Below are 19,030 nucleotides of genomic sequence, written 5' to 3' on the forward strand. Positions count from 1 at the left end.
TTTGAAAAATGCTTTTAATTTTGTAATTGCCACCATCCTCAAGATAAAATGTAGCTCCAGCATTCAGAAAGTTTTATTATTTTTTTTTATAAATATTCCTTTTTCCATCCTTAGCCCTTGACAACCACAGGTCTATTTACTGTTCCTAGTTCTGCCTTTTCCAGAACACTGTATAAATATGTTCATTTCATGCTTTTTCTTTAACTTGTGATTTTTAGCAGCAGCTCATTTATGATGTTAACTTGGAATACTTTTCTTTGACTTTATCCAATTTGTGGTATATTATGCTTCTTGAATTTTTAAATTTATGTCTTTTGCCACTTTTGGGAAATTTGCAGCAACTATGTCTTCAAATACTTTTTATGCTTCAATTGCCTTCTTCTCTTCTCTGTGTCTCCAGACTCATATGTTAGTCCCTTTACTGTTAGCCAGAAGATTTCTGAGGCTATGTTCCCTTTTCCTCATTTTTTTTTCTTTTGTGTTCTTTGGGCCGGATAATTTCTATTAATATGTCTTTTAGTTCACTGTTTTTTTTTTTTCATCTCCAAGTTGCTGTTGCACCCTGTTATGGTTTAAATATGACGTGTCTCCTAAAAGCTCATGTCTGAGACAGTGTAAAAAAGTGTGAAATCATTGAGTTACAAAAACATTAACTTAATCAGTACCTTAATCCATTGATAGTTTTTAACTGGGCGGTAACTACAGACAGGTAGGGTGTGGCTGGAGAAGGTAGTAGTTGGGCTTGTTTTCTTTGCTTTCTGGTATCATGTGCTGAGATGCTTTTCTCTGCCACTCCTTTCCACCATGATGTTCTGCCTCACCTCAAGCCCAGAGCAAAGGAGTCAGTCAACTATGGACTGAAACCTCTGAAACCCATGAGCCCCAAAGACATTTTGGCTCTGAAATTGTTCTTGTCAGATCTGTTGTCACAGCAGTGAAATACTTCATCTAATCAAGCCCATTTAGTGAATTTTTATTTCTGACATTTTGAAGTTCTAAAACTGCCAATTATTTTCTTTAATTTTTTTTTCATAACGATTTCTGTATTTACATTTACTTTCACATTTACATTTACCTCATAGAACATACTTAAAAATCCAGGATCTGGGGCATCTTAGGATTGGCATCTGTTGGTTGTAATGTACAAAGCTGCTCTCCCCACCCTTTCCGCTGCAGCCATTTTCCCACCTCCCAACCACTTGTCAGTCTGTGAACATCCTAGCTAGCTATGGTTCATCAGTCAGCTTGCAAGTGTCCTTCTCTGTTATTGGTCCCCTGTTAGCTCGGCAGAATTCAACTGCTTAAGGGTGGCTACCCCGCCATCTTTTCTCTCTTGCTTATCTCTCCCCCTGACTCACTTTCTTTCTCCTCCTCGCTTTTCCACTCTCTCTAGCGTGCGCCCTTTCTCTTTCTCTTTCTTTTCCTCTCATTTTCTCTCTTACCCTGCAGGGAGACACTCTGTTTGCTTAATAAACCCTCTTATGTGATTTCCCATGTCCGGCATGGTTTCCATGGGATTCCTTACCTTTGTTATATTATTTCTTGAAACTTCATTACATTTCTAGGGTCTTTGCATGTCCAGTGACTTTTGGATTGTATTTGAAACATATTTTATAGATTCTGTGCCTTTTATAATCCTCTGGAGAATATTGTTTTTAAAGCATTTATTCGGCCCAGTGACATTAAGGCCTTAGCTCTTTCTGACCTTCTATAGGCTGTGGTTCTCATTTCAGTTTGCTTTTCAGAGCCTTTGTAGTTTTGCTTTGTAATTGTCTTGTGCATATGCCACTTAGAGGGTAGTTTGAGACTTGGCAACAGTTTAAAATCTTACTTCGGCTCTACAAGCCTTTGCCCTGCTGAGCTTGGTTTGTCCTGTTTCAGGATAACTCAGAGATGAGCCCAATTTGTACATCTTCATGTACACCAAAGTGAGAGGATGCTTTGATATTTCTTCTCCAGTATTCTCCCCACAATCCAGATCACAAGGTCCCTCTTCCTGGTTTCTTTGACTGTCTTTATCTCAGAGCTCTTAGGGAAGTAGAAAGCTCCACTTTCCATCCAGGGCTCCACCCTGGGGCAGAAGTTTGAGAGGAAAAGAACAACAAACCAACAAAACAGGAAACTTCACCCCTTTGACATTGTTTCTCCAAATTTTTACACCCTTCTCTAATTCCTGACTCTTGTTTACTTTTCACAGTCATCAGGTAGCTGCTTTCTGTGCTTTATCTAGGGTTTTTAGTGGACATCAGTAGGAAAAGCAGAGTGTAGTGGGTTTTTCCTGCCATATCATATCATATATCTTTAATACCTTTTAGGTATGGAAAAAATAAATGATAGAAATATTAAACAAGTTTTAAAATAACTACATATGATTGTATCCTCAGTTATTTAAGTATCACTTAATATAGTAATAAAATTACATAAAAGTAATTTTCTCACATTGGATTTTTTCATAGGGCTAAGGAAAAAAATGCTTAAATTCTCAGACCTCTCCATGCTAATTTTATTCTTTTTATCTCTCTTTTTATTTGTCTACTATTCTTATTAATTTTAAAGATAACTGCTTTATTTTAATCATATTTACATAATTACTAAGAAGGAAATGTAGTTTCTTGATTTTCTGTAGATACGTGCTTGTTTTGATATTTTATGAATAAATGAATGTATTTTATATCTTAAATCTAAAACATTTTGTCCTATTTAAATGTAATTAGAGGAAAGTTGATTTTTATCATTTCTGAAACTGATTCAGGAGAGAAATAGTTAGGGCTCAAAGAAATTATGTATTTAACATTGTTTGAAATGTAAAACTGAAAAAATTTTAGCTACTTTATGGTAACACACTAGCTAAAATTTACATGTTAATCTATAAAGTTATGAATTGCCTGATAGTCTCCTGAAAAAAATCATAAGTCCTTTGTTATTTTATTATTCCTTGATATGAAAAAGAAAATACATCGATGACTTTGGGTGGATTTCTCTTAGCAGAATCAAAAAATAGACTTATTGCTACTTAATTTATATGATAATGTGTTTGGGTCTTTCACAAATGTTTTTTGATGTTTTTCTGTTACTTTTGTTTATTTCACAATTTTTATAAATTATTTGCCACAATAGTCGTCTATGCTTAAATCCACTGTTTAACATTTTTGTGACTGAATGTATTCTACTTTTAGTTAATTTATGTTCAGTAGCATTAGTGATGTGGGTTCCTTATCTGATTATTAGATTGTATTTTTTCCTTCCTAGCGACATGATGCAGAAGTTGAACACTTAACTGAAATTCTTAAGAAAAGGAATAATGAAAGCAAGAGACTGAGATCCTTTTGATGCATTGAAAGAATTGAATGATAACTTAAAAAAAACCAGGTAAGACCTATTTTAATATATTTTCGGTAATGAGACCTTCTAAAAATTTTATTTTTTATTTAACAAATAATTCAATATTAGAACATTTTGGCTAGAGAAAATTTTGATTGGATTTATGCTAATTTTGTTTTGAAATACAAATATAAATAAAATATTCTTAAACTTCTTTTGTATCCTTTTCTTCTAAATGGGAAAGAAAGTTAGATGTTTGACAGTTTGGAATTTTTTTCTTTATTATTTGAGACAGGGTCTTCCTGTTTCCCAGGCTAGCCTGAAATTCATGATCTGCTTGTCTCAGCCTTCTGAGTAAGCTGGGACTACCACTGTGCCCAACTCTGAACTTTTCTGAAAGTTTAACAACTTTTTGTAGTTATTATTACATTACTACTGATATCCTGATAAGCTGAAATAATTAAATTTTAGACACTGATTTCTGTTTTTTATCCTCTCAACAGGCTCTCACTGTGTTGCTTATAGCCCCACTAAATTGCTGAGCTTGCCCTGAACTTGCAATCCTCTTGCCTCAGCCTCCCAGATCACTGGGATTCAGGCACTTGCCATTGTACCCAGTGAACTTAAAATTCTAAGTTCACATTGCCAGATTCTGTAGCATATGGGGATTTTTGTGAGATTTTTATTAAAAATTATTTTGTCTTTAGTTAATATTTGGAGAATTTTTGTAGTTAGTTCCAGACATCTAAAACTACTGTGTCTTTCTATTTTTTTATCATTTTATGTTTAGCTTTTGCCTATGATTACAGAGCAGCTACAGTGGATGCCTTTTGTGAATGCCAAACTTCATGAGCCTTTTGTAAAATTTATATATTGTTCTCTATGGCACCTAGATGGTGGAACACAGGTAAATGACTATAGGAACTTATTTTCAGGTAATACGTCAGTTAGTTTTAGTTCCCTTGATTTTGTTTATATATATATATATATATTCTTCTGTATTAATAAAATGTCTTACAGAGATTTTGATAAGAATAGCATTAAACTGGTATATCAAGTTGAGAATTGACTTTTATTGTGTTGCATCTTCCAACTTATAAACACAAAGCATCTCTTCACTTATTTAGAACTTTGATTTCTTTCATTGGTGCTGTAGTTCTCTGCATAGAATTCCTCTTTATGAGTTTTCAGCTGAATATTTAATTTTATGTGATTTTAATTAGCATTCTTTTACATTTTGATGTCCATATGCTTGTCAATAGCATATAAAAATATAATTGATTTTTTTGTTGTTTATTTTGTGTCCTGTGTCTTAGACCTCAGTAGTTTTAGGAATTTCTTAACAGACTTCTTGGGATTTTCTACATAGATTGTCATGTTATCTCAAATATAAACACAGTAACTTTTGGTTTTGTTTTCCTTTTTAATATATATATTATTTAATATATATACAATATTTATATTTAATATGTGTACCTTTAGTTCCTTTTCATGATTTATTGCATTAGCTAGAATTTCTAGCACTATACTGATTGTACATGGTGGTGAGAGCAAACATCTCTGCCTTGTTCTCCACCTTAGGGGAGAACATTTAGGCTGTTGCCATTAAGTAAACATTAACATAGTATTTTTATAGTTTTTTTCAATTTGAGTTAATTCCCCTCAATTCCTGTTTTTCAAAAGTTTTATTATGAATGGGTTTATTATTGAATTTTTTCAAATGAACTTTTTGCATTGATTGGTAAGGTCATATAATGTTTTTCATCTTAACTGCTTAATATGGTAGATTACATAGATTTTTAAGCTTTGAATCAGCTGTGCATCCCTGACATAAAACACATTTGGTTGTGATGTTTAATTCTTGTTTATTGATGAATTCTGTATGTTAGTGTTTTGTTAAGGATTCTTCACTTACATTCACAAGGAATATTGTTCTGTTGTTTTCTTTGTTTTGAGCTTTGGTTTTGTATCAGGGTAATGTTAGCTTCATAAACATGGTATTATCTCATCTGGAAGAAATTTCATAGATTAGTGTTTTGGGTAGACTTCTGCACGTGAACTGCTTGGACCTAGAGATTGCTTTTTGGGGGGAGTTTAAATTTTGAATTTATTTTTCTTAATAGTTACAGCACTATTCTAATTATAGAATTATAGAATTATAATTATATAATTCATATTAGTGATTTGTAGTTTGTGCTTTTTGAGGAACTGAGTCATTTTATCTACACAAATTTATTTGTGTAGAGTTTATCACAATACTATCTTTTTGAAATCTTCAGTGTCTATAGTGATAGCCCTACTTTATTCCAGATATGGAAATTTGGGTTTTCTTTTTTTTCCTAGAAGTTCTTTTTTTTAATTCTTTAAGAGTATTATCTTTTTGTTTTATTGATTTTCTGTCATTTTTTCTCAATTGTGTTGATTTATTCTTGCTATGTATTATTTTCTTGCTTTTCCTTGCTTTGAGTTTATTATGCTCTCTTGTTTCTAGGTTACTGAAGTGAAAACTTATTGATTCAATACTTTTCCTCTTTTAATATATACATTTATTAATTTAGTGCTATTTTTCCATCCATTCTGCTTTAATCATGTCCTACAGATTTTGATATGTTTTATTTTCATATCATGACCCATGAATTATTTAGTCTGTTATAGGTGTTTCTGTTCCACAGGTTTGGTTGTTTTGTTGATATTCTTCAGTTGTTTTATATCCTTGTTGATATCTATCAATTGTTAAGAGGTGGTGTTAAATATCTCAAAATGCATAAATGCATTCTACTCTCATGTGCAACTAATTAGAACAAATAAAATTTTAAAAAATTAAAAAAAGAAGTACCTAGCGTTAATAGTAAATTTGTGTTTCTTCTGTTATTTCCATCGATTTTTACCTCACATAGTATATCTCTGTTGCTCAGTCCAAATGCATTTAGGATTGTTTTGTCTTCTTGATAGATTAACCCTTTAATTGTTATATAAAGTCCTGTTTTGGTCATTTTCTTTGCTCATGAAATCACTTTAACTGATATTAATATAGCCATTTCTGCTTTCCTTTGATTCATATTCTCATGGTATATCTTTTTCCATTTTTTTTAACATTTTACCTGCATATATTCTTATATTTGAAATGAGTTTTTGTAGGCAGCATAGGGCTGGGTTATGTTTGTAAATCAGTTTTGTCAATCTTTGTTTTATTTGATTTTTAATTTGTACATGATAGGGCATAAACTGTCATCTTATTTCTTGTTTTTATCTGTTTTTCATTTTTTATGGTTTCTTTTTTCTACTGTTTTGTGGGTTACTTCAACATTTTTTAGAATTCCATTTTCATTTATCTATCTATAATCTTTGGGGTATCTCTCTCTCTTTTTTGTGGTGCTGGGGATTGAACCCAGGGCCTTGTGAGGCAAGCACTCTACCAACTGAGCTATGTCCCAGCCCCCAAGGGGTATATCTCTTTGTTTAGCTTTTATACTAGTTCTAGGTATTATATTATATATGAATCACTTATTAGTCTCACTGGTACCAACATTTTACCAGTTTTTTTTTTTTAGAGAAACATAAGTTTATTATTTTCATAACCAACATGTAATTGGGCACTGATATGCAAAATATTGTTAGTTAATTAAAAACAATGCCAGTTCACGGTAGACCTACATAATACACGATCATATAACTGCAGAACTCTTTAAACACAAAATTTAACTACTAGAACCAGAAGTTGAAGGTGTATTGAAGGTATCCTTAATATTATGAGGCCTAGGTCTCAAAAAACTACCAATTCTCGAATGAATTCTACTATGGAACTGTCGTCCTCTTTCTCTTCTCAGTTCCTACTAATGGCATGTCCTGCTTCAGTACAAAGTCCAAAATCAATTTCTTATTCTTTTTAATGTCATAAAATGTTGATTTACTGATTCCAAATTCATCCATTACACTTTTAAGAGATCGTCCAGCTTCAATCGTGCTGAGAACCTTCATTTTTTCCTCCAAATTCAATGTTGTATATTTCCCGCTTTTATTCATAGTGAATTTGATTTCAAATAACCACAAAATAAAAGAAAGGGAAATGCCTTACTGAATTGGGAAAAACATTTTAAAATAAGAAAAGCTAATGGAGAGTCCCAGAAGGTTCTGGCATTTGTATTGGAGGGTAATGGGCTGAAAGGGATAAGGGCTCATGATGGAAGTGCGAGTCTTATGTACTCAGAAAGTCGCCACTATCAAAGTCCTGCCTGGCTACTGAAAGGTACAGGAAATCAGTTTTTGGAACCCCTTTGTTTTTCTCTCCCTGATGATAGGGTTACCTACGTACATTCTCTAATTCAACAGAGGAAAAGGGACAAAATGAAGAGGAGATGCATTGACAGACCTGTGCTCACAAGAACAGAACCAGGTGGGTTAAATCAATAATACAAAGTTGATGCTTGAGAAGGGAGGTGAAGGACGCAAAGGCAATGACAGAGGAATCTGTGTAGCAGAGCTGCTGTGTGGCTTCTCTTCTTCCAAATCGACCTGATTTTACCTCACTGCTGGAACAGACAACAGTGCTCAAGTTGCTCTGTTTGAAGCATTCACTTGGCAACAGTTCATCTACCCGTGTAGACCCCAAGCCTCCAGGACCCTGGCATTGGAACATCTAGAGAGCTGGAGCTTGGGAACAGTTGTACAGACTCTCTAAATGAAGGACAGTCAGTAGGTTCTGTTCCACATGTGAATGAAATCCAACATTTATTGTATTCAAACCTGAGTGTCTATTATGTTGCCAAGATTATATGTAAATAATTTGTTAGTGGCACTTTTCCATTCTCAGCTCTTCTTCCTTGGGTATACCAGATGTATTTTCCAGTATTCTTTTTTTTTTTTTTTTCACTGAAATGATTCCATATTTGGGATATCAAGTTTCAGAATCATGGAGATTCTCAGAGCCAAGTCTGAAAGTTTTACAAATACTTAACCACAGTTTTTTTTTTTTAAAGGTCTACCATTTCACTTTTGTCTTTTACATTAGGATGTCAATATACTTTTCATATTTGAGACTTTAATTTCTCTTTTGTGTAGATTTTACTTAATTTGAACCAAGAATCAATCACCTGAAGAATTCGAAAGGTTTCTCTTCTGGTGTTTCTGATCAGTTGTTCTCATAAGTCCTTCTGCTAGCAAACTCTTCTGTACCCTCAGGCCTCCTTTCAGGGCCTCCTGGTGCTTCCCAAAGCCATTCCAGGCCTTGAGAAATGTTCTACTTTAGATTAATTCCACGGTTTTCATCCCAGATAAACAGTTTCATGAGAAGAAACAAAACTGCCACTTTTATCCATTCCAGGTGCTGCAGAGCTGCCTGCTCTCCAGGACCCCGCAGGGACAGCTGGGGCATGGGCCGGGCAGGGCGGTGAGGTCCGGTCCAAGGCAGGAGACCCTTGGCTCGGAGGCATCGAAGCTTCCCCACTGCCTGGAGGGGAGCCGCCCCTCCGGAGAGCCCGGAGCGCAGGCGCGAGGCCCTGGGCACCTCGCGCCGCTTTACCAGTTCTGAGTAACATAGATGTGACATCTCTTAACTTCCCTCATTTGTGATCTAATCATGCTAAATATTTCTTCTGTCACTGGCACAGTGACCTGTGCCTCTAATCCCAGCGTGGACTTGAGAGATTGAGGCAGAAGGATCTTGAGTTCAAATGCAACCTCAGCAACTCAGTGAGGCCCTCAGCAACTTAGCAAGACCCTGTCTCTAAAGAAACATAGAAGAAAGGCCTGGGGATGTGGTGGTGGCTAAGCACACCTGGCTTGGTACAAAAAAAAAAAAAAAGAAAAATGAGATGATGTTATTGTTTTTGCTTCACCCATCAGTTTATAAACTCAGAAGAGAATAAAAGTCTAGTGCATATTTTTGTTTCTTGTGTCCTTCTTCCTAATGTTCTTTTACCCTTCCTTTCTGTTTAAAATAACTTAATTTTTTAGAGTAGATCTGCTGATGACAGAGCCTCCTGTTTTCTTCATTTTGCCATTCTGATTTTCCTCTCATTTCTGAAGGATATTTGCACTGGGAATTGGATTTTGGGTAAGAGACACTTTTTTTTCTCTCCAACCTTTGGCTTTTTAGAAATGTCCCAGTTCCTTCCACCTCCATGGTTTCTGATAAGAAATGTATTGTCATTTGAGTTATTTTCCCCGTACATGTAATATAGAGTATCATTTCTCATTCTCCTTTTTTTTTTACCATTAGAAAACTGACTTTATTTTGTACACTGGAATAAAACATCAGGGACATAGGGTGTGAAGTTCAAAATTATTGTGCAGGTAGAGACAATGGTGCATATTTGCAATCCAGTCAACTTGGAGACTGAGGTAAAATAATCTCAAATTTAAGGTCAGACTTGAAAACTTAATGAAATTGTATCTTTTTTATATTTATTTTCATTATAAACAAATGGTATACATGTTGTTTCTCTGTATATGAAGTAAAGGCATACCATATGTGTAATCATACATTTACATAGGGTAATGGTGTTTGATTCATTGATATTTTTTCCTTCCTCCCACCCCTCCCACTCCTCTTTTCCCTCTATAAGGTCCCTCCTTCCTCCACTCTTGCCCCCCTCCCACCCCCCATTATGTGTCATCATCCGCTTATCAGTGAGATTATTCATCCTTTAGTTTTTTGAGATTGGCTTATCTCACTTAGCATGATATTTTCCAATTTCATCCATTTGCCTGCAAATGCCATAATTTTATTATTCTTTATGGCTGAGTAATATTCCATTGTATATATATACCACAGTTTCTTTATCCATTCATCAATTGAAGGACATCTAGGTTGGTTCCACAATCTGGCTATTGTGAATTGAGCAGATATGAACATTGATGTGGCTGCATCTCTGTAGCATGCTGATTTTAAGTCCTTTGGGTATAGGCTGAGGAGTGGGACAGCTGAGTCAAATGGTGGTTCCATTCCAAGTTTTCCGAGGAATCTCCACACTGCTTTCCAGAGTGGCTGCACTAATTTGCAAACCCACCAGCAATGTATGAGTGTACATTTTTCCCTACATCCTCGCCAGCACCTATTGTTGCTTGTGTTCTTGATCATCACCATTCTAATTGGGGTGAGATGGAATCTTAGGGTAGTTTTGATTTGCTTTTCTCTTATAAATAAAGATGTTGAACATTTTTTCATGTGTCTGTTGATTGCTTGTACATCTTCTTTTGTGACATGTCTGTTCATTTCCTTAGTCCATTTGTTGATTGGGTTATTTGTATTCTTGGTGTAGAGTTATCTGAATTATGTGTGGCAAAAAGATTTTCTCCCACTCTGTAGGCTCTCTCTTCATGTTGTTGATAGTTTCCTTTGCTGAGAGAAAGCTTTTTAGTTTGATTCTATTCCAGTTATTGATTCTTGCTTTTATTTCTTGTGCTACGGGAGTCCTGTTAAGAAAGTCTGACCCTAAACCGACATGTTGAAGATTTGGACCTACTTTTTCTTGTATAAGATGCAGGGTCTCTGATCTAATTCCAAGGTCTTTGATCCATTTTGAGTTGAGTTTTGTGCAGGGTGAGAGATAGGGGTTTAGTTTCTTTCTGTTGCATATGGATTTCCAGTTTTCCAGCACCATTTGTTGAAGAGGCTATCTTTTCTCCATTGCATATTTTTGGCACCTTTGTCTAATATGAGAAAATTGTATTTATTTGGGTTTGTGTCCGTGTCCTCTATTCTGTACCATTGATCTACCTGTCTATTTTGGTACCAATACCATGCCATTTTTGTTACTATTGCTTTGTAGTATAGTTGAAGTTCTGGTCCTCTTTTTTTTTTGGGAGTTTTCATAAGTTTGACAATGATTAATCTTAGTGTTGATCTCTTTGGATTTATTCTTTTTGAGATTTGTTCAACTTCTTTAATCTCTACATGTATATTTTGCCATGTGTGAGAAGTTTTTATCCATTGTTTCTCAGATTTTTTTTAGCTATCTGGTTTTTCTTTCCTTTGAGAACTCTATGACATGACTATGAAATTTCTTTTTATACTTTTAATTCCTCAACATCCTATTTGTTTGTTTTTCAGTTTAGTTTGCTTGTTCAGATTAACTGTTTTCTTTTTTTTTTTTTACTTTCTAGTTAACTAATTCTTTCTCTGTCCCCTCCATTCTTCTACCCAGGCTAGTCACTAAATTTTTATTGTGTTTATTGTATTTCCAGTTCTAAAATTTCCACATGGCTTTTCTTCTGTATTTTCTTTGGTGAGACTTTTCAGTTCTTCAATGAAATTTTCTAAAAGTGTTTATAGATGCTCATTTTATCAGAGGTGTGTTGAATTCTTTGTTGGTTAATTGTAATATTTTGTCATATATTGGGATTGGCAGGTATTGATTCTCTTTTTTCATTTAGTTTTGAGACTTTCCTTATTTTTGGTGTGGTGAATGTACATTTTTGGTCAATATTGGTTGCATATATTGGTGAAGCGTCAGCAAAAATTTTAAAAAATGAAATATTTGTGGTTTTTTACTTGTTTTCAATTGAAGAGAAATCGTGTCCACACACATATTTGAAAAGTAAAGAGCAATTTATTTTCCTATTATAGAAGTAGTATAGAGCATTAGAGATTGTTTTTTAGACAAAAATAAGTAGAATTCCTTAATCTTGTCATTTTATCATGATTATATAATAATCTTGAGATATTTAATTTCAAATTGATATTTTAATTCCTGTGCATTACTTTTTCCTAATGATATTATACACTTATTAGCAATGTATTTGAATTAGATTACACTGCTTGTGCCACCCACTCATTTGGTATTTGATACTCACAAAATCTCAGTATATCTGCTTGTAATTTAAAAGCTGAAACTTATATGCATTGCAGTATCAATATTGAGAAGGGAATTGTTCACAAATCCCCATTCAGAGGCAGGTAACTATTGTAAACTCGGTGACATGGGATTGAATAATTAGAATCATAACAAAGGAAATTTTAAGTTATTTCTAACTCTGGCTTAGCAAAGCATACTCTCTGCAGAAGTCTGAAGTGGTTTTCTTTCACTTGATTCTTGTGAATATATGTAATATCAGTAGATTCTTTTATTTTAGAGGTAGTTTTTTTCTATGCCGTTATTCCTATTTTGCCTATTTTCTTGTTTCAGTTTGTTCTCCATGAGAATTTTCTATGATTCTAACCTAGTATTTGATTCTTTTGAAATTGTTCTGTTTTCAGAGTCACTGAGGACATTTATAGTCAGATTAAACTGAAAACAGTGAGACTCTAGATGGTCATTTCCTAACCAAATACAGTAAGATAACCTGAGAAACTCGTAGTCAGTGATGGTGGAGCAATGACGAACAGAGAGCAGGCAGCCTGCCTCTCTTCCTCTGATGATTCTCTGTTCCAGAAATATAGCTTGATCTTATGTTTTTACATGTTTTAGAAAAATACACTCTTAAGTTTCTTTTCAGTTGATTGAAACCTTCCCGTCTTGCATATTTTCAATTGTTTTATTTTTTTAATTAACAAAATTCATTCATTCTGTTGCAGTATTTAAAATAAATGTTTTCTTGGCATGAGCAAATACTCTAAGATTGTGCATATTTTTAACAGCATTCAACTGTGACATCAACATTGAGAAGACCGGGTGAAGGTATATTTAAAGGAGTGATGATTAAAGGAATTCAGGATAATTCTTCAGAACATTCTATGGAAAATAAACCAAAGACAGCTGCTTTCTTTAAGAACTCCAATTCGCCATTGAGATTTTTGTCAACTTTAATTATTCTCAGAACAGTCACTCAAGGTCAGCTTTCAAGCATGCATACAGAATAATTTTTAGTAACTCAAAGAGATAACCATATAATAAAGCAATTATTTTATAATCAATTATGTTTTAAATTTTAAGCATGAGATTTTGACTTATTTCATAATGGTGGCACCTTATTTAAAATCAACTTTTATTTGCTGAATTTGAGAGAATGAAATCTTTTGTATTGTTGCTTCCTTCTAGAAGCCTGTGTTGATTCTCTTAGATCATGTTCTAATAACACCCTTCACTTATAATTCTTGGCTTATTTGCCACATAAACTGGAATTGCTAGTTAGTTTATTATTTTCTGCTAGACAACCAAGTTGGCAAACTCTAGCTTATAGAGCATATCAGGTCCACCATTTGTTTTGTTAATAAAATTTTCTCACACAGCCATGCTTATTTGTTATTTCTTGGCTATGACTCTTTTTGCCTTTGAACAGCAGAGCTGAGTAATTGGCAATAGAGACTGTGTAGCCTCTAAAATTTATAAAATTATTACCTGGCCCTATACCAAAAAAACTTACCAATCCTGCACTAGTTAGCTTACTAAGGATAAAAACTTACTTTGTTTATCCACCCATACCTAGCATGGTGCTTGGTGTATAAGAATGGATTTATTGATATATAAAGAAATGAATAAATTAAAAATATTGCTAGATGCACAAGACCTGGGCTCAATCCCCAGCATTGCAAAGGAAAGAAGAAATGAAAGGAGGGAGGGAGGGAGGGGACAAAAGGGAGAGAAAGAAGGAAATGCTTCAACCAAAGATGATCATAATTTTTCCCTCCAGTACTAGGGATTGAACACAGGTGTGTTCTACTGAACCACATCCCCAACCATTTTTATTTTTTATTTTAAGACAGTGTCTCACTAAGTTACCAGCTTGGCATCAAATTTGTGATCCTCCTGTCTCAGCCTCCTCAGTTGCTGGGATTTACATGTGTGCAGCTTACTTATATGTAATGTCAACTTAATTGATATACTGTAAATTATTAACTGTAACCAATTTTCATTCTGAATCATTACATATGAGAATTTTTGTTAAAGTGAGTCATGCTAGTGTAGTCAAGCAATAAATATATCAGTTTTATATCTATTGTGTTTGCTAAATTGTATGACTCAGCATGGTGGTTTCTTTAAATGGGCAATGACAATAACTTAATTTTGTTACTTTATCTGAAGTATGTTTATCTTAAGTCATTACTCCCAGTGGTAAGTGAACTAATGAAGAAACAAAAAGTCATAATTCTACCTTCTTAGTTATTTTTGCTTGGTTTTGGTTCTCAAAATTATATTAGACTGGTAACTGTTTAAAAGATCATTTATGAGTCAAGCATGGTGGCTCATGCCTTTAATCCTAGCAACTCAGGAGGCTGAGGCAACAGGATCACAAATTGGAGGCAGCCTCAGCAACTTAACAAGACTCTCAGTAACTTAGCAAAACCCTGTCTAAAAATTCAAAAGGCATGGGCATACTCAGTGGTAAAGTGTCCTGAGTACAATCCCTAGTTTCAAAAAGGGAAAAATAAAAGAAAGGCACAATTAGCCCAAAGTAAAGTTTACTGCAGGCCTATTTCAAGAACTTATGTGTTTACATGCACACATAGATGAATAAAGTTTTATCAGACCATAGCTACACATTTAAAAATGTACGTATTCATCAGAGATCCAATAAGGTTAATATCAGAAATTCAGTGCCATATTAGTACAAGAAAAAATTTTAACCATGAATAATTTAATTAAGAAAAATTCAAAGTCATATATCAACATACAGAATAGTTTGATAGAATGTCATGTTCATTCTTGATAACTGTAAAAAGGCAACAATGCAGTAAGGAATATTTGTTTAAAATGGGGAAATAACAGAAGGGAATTATGTGCTCCTTGTCACCATTTCTGTTCAGTACATGATTGGACATGCTGATCATCTTTACAGAGCCAAGTATGACTATTGGAAAAGAGTAGAGAAAACTATTAATTCAAGGATGCTCATGTATAAAGCCTAAAACAACCAATAAAAGAGCCAGTGAGGGGCTGGGGTTGTGGCTCAGTGGTAGAGCACTTGCCTAGTATATGTGAGGCATGGATTTCGATTCTCAGCACCACATGTAAATAAATGAATAAAATAAAGGTTCATCAACATCATAAAAAATATATATTTAAAAAAGAGCCAATAAAAGGAAAGAGGTATAGTTAAAATGCCAACAAAGAAGATAATATACACCTTAATTAAAAGACTAATAAGTTTGTCTGATTGGATAGTCAAGTAACTTTCAGAGTGAAGACTATTATTGCAGATGAGGGTCATCTCATAGTGATTAAGTGATCTTATCAAGAGATCATAATCCTTTATATACCAGTAGCACAAAGCAAAAACTGACAGAACTGAAAGAAGAAACAGTTGTTTTTTAATTTTGAGACAAGGTTTACGAAGTTTCCCAGACTGGCTTTGAATTTACAATTCTACCTCAGCCTCCTGAGTCACTGGAATCATAGGTACGCACCTCCACACACGTCTATATTAAATTCTAGCTTAATAGTAGCTGTCTATTATCAATATCAATAGATTCATTATTGTTTATATTATTTAACTTTTAAGAGTTAAGATATATTAGATCACATTAGCTGTCTATGGCTATATAAACAACCAAACACTTATGGGACTTACAAAAACCTTTTATTTACTAGCTCACAATTTTTTGGATTGGTAATTTGGTATGGACACAGCTGACAGGTTTTTCTGGTTAGGCTCCCTGTCCTTGGTTGACCTTTCTCCCATGGAGCCTATTCACATGTGGCAGAAAAGTTGGCGGTGCAAGAGCTCTGGAGGCTAGGATCCCGAGCACACAGCATCACTTCTTCTGCAGCTTGTTAATATCATAGAGTTCACCTAGGCTCAGAGCCAGACTGTGGAGCTCATTTGTAGAAGGCAATTTTGGCAGAGTTTCTAATTGCTTTTTAAAGTTGCCATATAGATTACATAAAGGAAAACCTTATCTTACACTGATTAAAATCAACAGATTGACTTTTGGTAAAGAATATAAAGGTAACATTTCAATGACAGGACTTTGTTAAAAGACTCAATAATATAACACATTTAGGAAAATAAATGTTTTGAAATAGTTATAATTAATATTTTAAAAATATTCCTTTGGAAGATAAATTGGTCTTGTTTTTAGAAACAACTTCACTACTGGATAAATTCAAATGAGAACATAATTTATCTGTAAGGTCGTTCTTGAAAAAAATAGTTAAGTTCTATTTTTGGTCTTTAAAACTCTTAAAGAACAATTTCTTCAGCTTGTAAATTTTAAGAAAAATCCATATAGCATACAGCCTATTTAATAGTCAGACAATATATTAATAAGTGAAGCAATATGTATTAAATGCAGCAGGTGGTGCTGTGATAAAACTTTTGTTCCTTATAGAGTTTAAAATTCATGTATACTCTGCGTAATTGCTAAATATATATTTATGTATATATATTCTAAACAAGACAAATCTAAACAATCTAGCAACTTTGTTCTATTACTCTTTTATTTCCAGTGTTTATTTTTTAGCTACAAAATTAAGTATAGCAATGTTAATGTTCCTTGAACTAAATTCTATCAAAAAGAAAAAGGAGTACACTGTAAAGGGATCCAGAGGCACAGATCCTTATTTCTCAAAATATTTTAATATATATTTTAATTTCATATGAGTTACTCTAACTTCTCATTCTTAATAACTAGGGTTTAGTTGTTTCCTTAATATTTATGTAAGAAAATTCAACCCAAAACCAAGAAGACAATAAATGTCATTTGGTGATTCTATTATACTTTCAGTGTATTTCAAGTCATTAAAGTAGAAATCTCAATGGAAAAAATAACTGAGTATTATATGAACAACATGAACTTTTAAAAATTCATTTTAATAGAGTTTTGAAAGGAGAATTATAGAAAACTGTTAAGAGTAGTGGCTTGGGTTTGTTTGGCATATTGAAGTATAATGATACACATATCTAATACTTTATTTGCATTGGTTCTAATTAAATTAGTGCATTTCAATCCTGACTTTAGAAGCTTCCCAGGTACCTGTGGAACATCTTTAAGAGAATCCCAGGCAATCTAATCTGATAGGTGTCTTTATAGTGCTGGCCTTGCTAAAATACTGCTGCCATTCTTATTTACAGATATATTAAGAATAGTAGCACACCAGAGCATATCCAAACTTCTGAAGTTGTCTTTCAGTGGTCTAATATCCAATTTTTAGCCAGAGACAGAAATCCTTGTTAAAATTCATTTGGCAAGTTTGTATAAAGTCACATTTTGAAATAACCATTCAGAAAGAAGTAAAGTAATGCTGTTCAAATTTTTTGGAAGCATATTAGTTATAATCAAATATGGAAAATAAATTGTCCTTGTGATATTTAATATAAATCATGTTTTATTTCTTCATGCCAATTGTTTTAGTACTAAAATACGAAAATTTTAAAGAAAATTTACCCTATCTTGATGTAATACCTTTTCTCTCCCTTTCCCATTGAGTTCTAACAAATTAAGGGAAAATTGATCTAAATTTAGCCTGTGATCTCTCGTCATTTAGTTTTTGTTTCTCTTCTGATTTTGTTACAGTGATGATGCTCTTTTTTATCCTTCTGATTACCAACTTCACTACTGATATGCAGATGATTTTGAATTGTTTTTCAGCTGATTACCTGGCTCAGGCATTTGCTTCTCTCTGGATGAAGGGAGAACATTGCTTTTGGAGTATCTAGCAGTTCCAGTAATATTAGGTCATTTGAGAATATCCAGTAAAGGACTCCCATCCAATGTCATTGATAGTTTGTTTTAGATGACAGTAGGCCTCGTAGGGAAACTGAAGCCAACGTAGTATCAATCATTTTATATCCAAAATTAATAGTTTCTCTGAGTCCTCTCAAATTTATGTAATATGGAATATGTGGCCTCTTAAACTTATATAAAACTGTCCTTTGGTGCTGGGTTTGTGGCTTACTGTTAGAGCGCTTGCCTAGTACAAGTGAGGCACTGGGTTCAATCCTGAGCAACACATGAAAAATAAAATTAAATTTAAAAGAGAATTATGTTATTTATTTAAACTGTACCTTGTTCTTTCTCTACTGATACTATATTCATACTATAGCATTAAAACTGCTGTAATCACTAGCCTCTGGCTGTTCATACTAACATGCTTTCCATTCTATAAAATCTAAACCTAACAGAATAGCTGCCTGTCTTTGTACCCTTCATAAGAATGTGATAAATTTGTTGTACCCCCTAAAACTAATAGCTGCCATTTGGTCTTTAATGCTAAAGAAATATTTTTACTATTCCACATTTAAAGTAATATAGTAGATTCCCTGGGACCTTAAAGATGATTATAATATCCATAGTGGCCATCTAAAGCACATATAACAGCTCCCCTGTAGACTTCAATAATAATACAGTATTCCTATTATGGCCATTCCATGTCCTCCTTTAAACAGTATATGCTTACAATAGCATGGAAAACTATACAAGAGCTGTCCTTTAATATTAATATAATTTGCCTGATATTACAATATCAGAAATGGATATCAGAGACATTCAGAGTACTCAAATACTAATATAATATCCAAGCTATAGAGTATCAAATACGAATATAGAAGCTGTGCTGTGGCCTCTAAATCTAATGTGTTATTCATAGCCTAGCATCTAAAATGAATATACTAGCTCCCCTCTATCTTGAAATACTAATATTATATCCATATTATCACCTACAAAACCAATGATATATATGTCCTGTAGCCTTTAATATTACTATATGCCATCTTCTCCATAAACCCTGAAAACAATATAAGTGTGGATTTTAATATTCATTTAATATCCTTGATATAACATCTAAAACTAGTAAACAGATGTTCTGTAGCATTTAACATTAGCATATTTATA

At 33.5% G+C, this 19,030-nt stretch overlaps 1 pseudogene; it reads left to right on the plus strand.

The window, feature by feature from the left end:
• The first annotated feature begins 4,111 nt into the window (after window positions 1–4,111).
• On the plus strand, window positions 4,112–17,939 carry LOC124975618 (coiled-coil domain-containing protein 138-like; annotated as a pseudogene).
• Window positions 17,940–19,030: the final 1,091 nt, after the last annotated feature.

Source organism: Sciurus carolinensis, unplaced genomic scaffold (genome assembly GCF_902686445.1).
Source record: "Sciurus carolinensis unplaced genomic scaffold, mSciCar1.2, whole genome shotgun sequence".
In the NCBI taxonomy this organism is placed as follows: domain Eukaryota; kingdom Metazoa; phylum Chordata; class Mammalia; order Rodentia; family Sciuridae; genus Sciurus; species Sciurus carolinensis.